Below are 6,421 nucleotides of genomic sequence, written 5' to 3'. Positions count from 1 at the left end.
TTGAGGAGGAGTCCCTTGTGGAAGCTCTCTGGAATCCTGCCTCAGCTTTCCCAGCCATCCTTCCCCTAGCCCATGTCCCGTAACCTCGTGCCAGGCTGGCCCAGCAGCAGTGATTGCCTTGAGAAGCCTGGAGGGCTCCAAGGAGCAGCTCTGTGTCAGCTCCAATCCCTATTCTGCCCTCCCTGCCCTCGGCCCTGCATTCCTCTCCAGCCCGGCATGAGGCACTGATGCTCTGCTTTACAGGGTGCTGGCAGCTTTTCTGCTCAGGGAGGATTTTGAAACCATAATGAAGCTGTCCCGAGGGTCAGTTCTTCCCTTTCAGTCCTGTCTCCTGCCCCCCAGTGCTGAGCCACGGGCTTTGTGCCTGCCTGCCTGGAGGAGGCAGGGAGGGAGCCAGGAGCCCCTGGCAGGGTTGGCATCTGCTCCCCCCCCAGCAGTCACAGTGCCCAGGAGCCACAAACATGTCCAGGAGATGCTTTGATCAATGACACAGGAGAATTTAAGGAGAATTTAAATTGCTGCCATGCTCCTGAGCTGAGCTGGAGATAGAAAGTGTGGATCGTGCTTTATGTAACTCATTTTTATTTTTAAACACAGGCTTTTCTTTTCGAGGGGAGCTCAGCTCAGTGGGTGTCTCCTAGCTCCTGCCCTGCCTTCTGAGCACCCATGAAGTGGCTTCTCTTACCAGCCCCGGTGTAGCCACTGCTTGCTTTCCTCGTGTACCCTTCAAACTCAAGCTCCTGGGTTCACCTTTCAGGATTTCTTGCTCACCTGGGCTGATGTGTAAAGTTCTTTCAGGTTTAAGGTGAACAGAGAAATTAACCCTTTAAAAAGGGTTCTGAGCTCCATCTCCAGAGGTTTCCTGATGTTACTGGAGCTCCTGTTTTCAAAGGGCAGCTGTTCTGCTGGCTCTCTTCACGAGTAAGCCGAGCCTGTGATGTGTTTTGCAGTTTGGGAAGGTACCCGTGTCACCAGGACAGGCACCTCATGCTGGACCAAGTGTGTTTTGCCCTGGACCCTTAAATAATCAGGCAGAGTGAGCAGAGCATTGCATGCCCCGTGCCAGTTACTAACAACTTCCTCCTGGCTTTACCTGCAACCAGTGGTGCAGAACAGCAAGCTCTGCAGGTAATTTTTTTTTTGCTAATTTGAATTACTTGCAGGTTGGGTCCATGTAGGTACCTGCTGGATTCTTGATATATTTGGGATGCCAAACACCACAGCAGTCTGAAGAAGCACTATTTTTTTTTGCTAGGAGGGAAAAACCTCTTGGGCCAGCAAGCCCTGATGCTCGCCCTCAAACATGGTCCTTGTAGGGAGGTACTAGGAAAGGAGAGATGCTGGCACAGACCCAGGAACAGTCACAAAGCATGAGAGGATGTGGCCCCAGAGCCATTGAAATCCCTTGTGGCATCCATCTGTGTGCAGGTGACAAGGGCACAGTCAGAGATGAGCAGTGGAAGCAGCAGTGGCAGGATGGATGGCTCAGTCAGTGTAAAAGAATGGAATTCCAGAGTGGCAGCAAGCCTGGAGCAACGAGAGCAAGAGTGAGAAGAGAGGGAGAAATCTGCTAAAATGTCAAGGTGAAGGAGCTTATTTAAGGGCAGCACAGTGGAGACACCAGCCAAGCAAATGAGCTGCTCAGTGCAGGCATCCTCTGAGCTCCCAGCTCCAGATTGAGAAGGGTGGGAAGCTGCCAGCCCTGGGAGAGCATCCCTGTGTCTGGAGGGGGAAAAGCCACAGAGCTTCCAGCCAGAGCTGGAATATGTGAGGGCAGCTGAACTGGAGAGAACATGCAAACCAGGACATGGAATCTTACCTGGCAGCTGGGAGGCAGGAAATGGGACCAAGTGAACTGGTGGAGGTGTTTGATCTGGAAGAAGGTTTTTTTTGGGTAAAAAGACTTGAATGACAAAACAGGGGAGGTAATGGGGTAGGGAGCAATTTAAAATAACAGGGAGGGTGTGCAGGACCCTGGGGATGGTGGGGAGAAGAGAATGTCCTGAGAAGAGGCTGGCAAATTCCTCTGCCCTGCCTGCTGGCAGCCAGCTCTGCACTGTTCCCTCTTGTGCTGCTTGGTAGCAGGCCATGAGGGAATGGCTTTAAAGTGTTCTTGGAGAGATTTAAAATGTGGATGAATAGGTTCAAACCTATATCAAAATGAGTGATTTATTAAAAGCTTTTAAATAGAAGCTGCAGAGCAGTCCCGAAGCAGGAGGGCTATTTTGGAGGAAAATGCTGTAACCTCTTCTCTTACTGCACGAAGCTTTCTAAAATATTACCATGTAGAAAAATAATTCTCTTTATCTTCATTTAGATTACATTAGTGCCTGGCAATGCAGTCCACTTATTTTTGTTGTTCTATTAACTCACACCTGGCCCAGGAAACAAGAAGACAAATCTGTTGCTTTTCAGGGTTGTTTGTGTGGTCACTCCTGTGTCTCTCTGAGGGTCAGAAAAAAGGGTTATTGCCATCCTGGAGAGACAGGCACTGGGGTCTGTCCATACTGGCCATGCAATGAGATGGTGACATATAACAACATGCATAAAGAGCAGGAGAAGACTCCTGTGGTTCTCTGTCTCTCCCACCCAGAGTCATGCTCAGTTGAGGCTGCAGCAGAGCCCAGGAGAGCTGAATGAGGGACCAGGAACCATCCAGGGCTTTGCTGCCTTGCTGACCTCTCTCCTCCTCGCCTTGTCTGGATGTGTAATTGAGATCCAGGGATGTTCTGGAAGATTGTGCTTATGTTGCCATTGTGACTCCTGCAGATGCCCAGAGGAACCTGAGAAGTGTGAAAATGCATTGAAGATTTTTTACATATTAGAGTAAACCTTTGGTGTCGTGTGAAATCTGGCTTGGTTTTGGGACAAGGGCTGAAGTGTCAGTTCTTTAATTTTGAACAAACCAACCTGTTGTTACCAGAGGCATCAGATGAACTCACCTTTTGACCCTGGCTCAGAGGAGATTCTATCAGCTGAGGACTTTTTTTTTTTTTTTTTCAGTGCTTGTCTTTGATAACTGGAGACTTGATTATTCTGGAGGCAGGATGACCTGACTTTGCAGTGGGGAATGAGGCCAAGCAAAGGATTCTTTCAGTTTGCAGCTGTGAAGAGGGGGATTCCAAGAGGCTGGAGAGCTGGGATCAGTGCTGCAGTGCTACCAGTCCCTGTGTTTTGTAGTGAGTTTGCAGGACTCTGTCACTCCCCAGGGACACTGTAATGATTTATAGCACATGGATAATGTGCTCTCCCAAGACATTCTCCCTGCTAGCACACTAGATGTCAGTCAGTGCCCAGTGGTGCTTTAGCAGAGAAGCAAGTGACTACAAGCTTCCAGAAGAAGAGCAGTGACTTGTTTAACTGCAGAGAACTTATTTTTGTTATTGTATTTTCTATATACATGTGCATTAGTCAATCAGCTTTGTTGGAATCAAAAAACCAAAAAGGAGGTGCCATGGTTTGGACCCCCAGCCAGCACCCCCACCAGTGCCAGTGTGACAGCAGGGTGCTGGTACCAGTGACTAGGGCTGACCCAGAGCTGGATTGGGCTTGTTGTGATGACCCTGGGGATGCATGGCACCCCTGCACATCCTCTGGAGGGCAAGGTGTGGGTGCAGGGGGAGATGGAACAGGGAGGTCTGTCCTGGGGTGACACAGAGTGGGAGGCTGCCCCAGGCAGGCTGCACACCCCAGCTGAGGAAGGGCTCAGGCACAACCCTGGCTTGCCTGTGCAATTCTTTTTCTTCTGTTATCCCGTGCCCTGCAGTGAGATGCTCCCTCACCTCCTTTATTTTTTTTTTTTTTAATTTATTTTTTTAAAATTTTTTTGGGGTGCCCTGCTTACACCGGGGCTCTTCCCTTAAAACTCTTCCATCCCTTCTCTCAGCTGCTTTGGTCTGAGGGCTGCAGCCTTCCCTGCACTCGGAGGAGCGCTGGCAGCGCTGCGGGAGGATGCTTTCCTCGCAGCGAGGGGGGGTGACAGCAGCAAGGAGGGTGACAGCACCAACACCTCCGCGGGTATCCCCACCCCCCCGTGCTCCCGGCCAGCACCGGGCAACCGGCTGTGCCTGCCGAGCCATCCTGCAGCTCCTCCCGGCGAGACGCGGGGATTTGCGGGGCAGCTGAGCCGGGAGGGGAGGCAGGAAAGGTGCTGCTGCTCCAGGGGGGGCAGGGAAGGTGATGCTGCTCAGGGGGGGGCAGGGAAGGTGATGCTCAGAGGGGAGGCAGGAAGTGGGGAGGAGGAAAGGTGCTGCTCAGGGAGGAAGAAACAGGAAAGTGCTTGCCGGGGGGGGTCAGGAAAGGTGCTGCTGAGGGGGTCTCCGGGGCTGCGCAGCCGGGCTGATGCTGCCGCCGGGTGTTTGCTGGATGCGACGATCGCTCCGAGCTGCTGCTGCTGCTGCTCGGGAGAGGGGGGGAGGAGGGGAAAGGCTTGGGTCCAAGTGGGACTTTCAGGCTGTGCAGTGGGGCTGGCTCTGAAGACGCTCTGCTCCTTCCCAGAGCCTCTCTGAGCGCACTCCCGGCGCAGACCCAGCGGCAGAGAGGAAGGGCCAAAGCAGTGAGTAGCTCTCTCTTCCGTGTCTGTCTGTCTGTCTGTCTGCAGTGCCTCTGTGTAATATGGGTTTTTTTCTGTCTTTCTCTGCGTGTGAGTGGATGGTCTTAAGCTCTCAAAGCCCCTGAGATTTCATGGTTTGTTTTGGTTTGTTGGGCTTTTTTAACTTCGTGCTGCTGGGTTTGATATTGGGATGGGCTTCTTTATTTTTGCTCAGGTGAGCCCCCGGGGTTGGTTTGGTTTACCTGAATGGCATAATCACACCCCTCCCTTTCTGTGCCCAAGGAGAACCCCCAAAACACATCCATGATGGGGCTGGCAATTCTTCTTGACCACCGGGGTCCTTTTCCTGGGAGGGGGAGGTGGGAGGAATGATGGAGCAGAAGGCAAAAATCCCACCCTCACCACACCCTCACCAGCTGCCTTTGCCACGGATGGCATTCTCAAATTCATAACTAAATTCATAATCTAAATTCATAGCTGCCTGCTTGATTTGCATCAGAGGAGCTGATCCATGGGGATGCCAGCCTAGCAGTGGGGACTGGCCTTTCCCGGGAATATCGGTCTCAGCATCCCTGAGTCAGGCAGAGTTTGGGAGCACCGGGAAGGAAGTTGGGTGCTGCTCGCTCCTCTGCAGGTTTAGGGCTGTGGAGGCTGCTGGCAGGGGTGGGAGCGGGGGTGAGCATCAGGGTGTTTCATAACAGAACGCCCCAAAAAAGGGCTCTGCTAGAGGAGGGCTGCCAGGGGGAGGGCACCAGCTCTGCTTCCAGCATCCCTTGGGAGTGGCGTGGGACAGGGCAGGGAGTGCTGGCCTCTAGGAACTCGGGTGCTGTGGCCCCTACAGGGGGGGTGAGGCTGTTAATAGGAAAATTGAAAGGGGCTTAGGGACTTAGAGGGATTGATTTCAGTTAAAGCTCATGGAACCAGCCGGTGGGGGGAGAGGGGGGATTAAGGGACATTGCACCCCCTGGCATGTAGCACAATCCCAGTTCCATTAATTTAAGTTGGGAAGAGGCTTGTGGGTTTTTAGTGTAATCAGGTTTTTAAAAGGGATGTTGCACCGGGTTGCTTCCGAGCTCTGGGATCTCCCCAGCTCCCAGCTTGAGCAGGACCCTCTGCTCCTTTGCAACAGAGTCCCTGCTCTCAGCAGCTCCTTTGCCTCCTCCTCAGTTTGTTCCTTCTGGACAGGAGGACGTGGAGGTTATCTGGAGCTCGGCCCTACCCTGGCAAATAAGAAACCTTGGCCCTTTGCTCACTCTGCAGTCCTGTTCCCTGTCCCATTGGCCTCTTGGCTGGTGGAGCTTCCCTCACTCTGTGATGGGAGATTTGCTCAACCATCTGCCTGTGTGCTGTGCTCCTGGGGACACTGCCATCCCCTCCATCCCCCCTCCCCTTTGCAGACTGTGCCATCTCCTTGGTGCCCCCCCAGAGGCTCCCAGCCCCCTGAAAGAGGAGATGCTTTCTCTGAGTTATTTTTTGTGTGAGTGTTTGAGCCTGTGATGGTGAAAGGCCCATGAAGTTCCTCCTGTTGTTTTTATTCGCAGTGCCAGCTTTTCCAGGATGCCTGGCCAGTAACCTCAGCCATGACCTGGAGGACAGGGGACAGAGGTAGTTTGGTCTTCTTAGCGAGGTCAGCCCGGAGCTCTGCCTGGTGAGGAGAGACCTTCAGAGGTGCTGAATGATGAGTGCATATGCCAACTCCTGCTGCTCTCTGCTGAGCTGTGGACACCTCAAGTCTGGATCACTTCAGACCTGAAGCGGACTCAACCTGCAGTCCTGTCTTAGAAGGAAAGCTGGCTCTCCCTCTGTGATCATTCCCTCAGCCCTGAACCTCTTCCACTGAGGACCTGACCTTCCACACTAGGAGTCAAG

This window comes from Calypte anna, chromosome 8 (assembly GCF_003957555.1).
Source record: "Calypte anna isolate BGI_N300 chromosome 8, bCalAnn1_v1.p, whole genome shotgun sequence".
NCBI classification, from domain to species: Eukaryota; Metazoa; Chordata; class Aves; order Apodiformes; family Trochilidae; genus Calypte; species Calypte anna.
Note: the sequence above shows the minus strand (reverse complement) of the source record.